Source organism: Cyprinus carpio, chromosome B4 (genome assembly GCF_018340385.1).
Source record: "Cyprinus carpio isolate SPL01 chromosome B4, ASM1834038v1, whole genome shotgun sequence".
NCBI lineage: Eukaryota > Metazoa > Chordata > Actinopteri > Cypriniformes > Cyprinidae > Cyprinus > Cyprinus carpio.
In genome coordinates this window covers 13,932,373-13,932,790 of record NC_056600.1, presented here as the reverse complement: position 1 = coordinate 13,932,790, position 418 = coordinate 13,932,373, and positions in this window count along the sequence as shown.

Sequence of the window (418 nt, the reverse complement as noted above, 5' to 3'; positions counted from 1 at the left end):
AATAATATACTGTATACATCATTTAAAAAGTGGTGATTGTGACACACCTGCTGCTGATATAAGAAATTTACAGAAGTTCTTACCATCTCAGGAAATAGATCTTTACATGCATCCTAAAATAAAACAGAAAGAGAGAGAGAACTCTGAGTGATGCATTTACTTCCTGAATTCACTTCAGCCAACGCAATGATATTGACATGCTTTTCTACAACTAGGCATATTTAGTGTAGATGCAGTCTAGAGCAGACATGTGTGATGTGTGAAATATCACGCTTGAAATAGGCAGGCTGACCTGTGAGTGTTCACACACCAGCCACAAAGAGGATCCTGAGCAGCTCTGCAGTTTTTCAGAGTACTGTATTTAGCACATGAAACCATAGATTCTCTTCTTAACTGCACCGAAAACATGAGCAGAAAG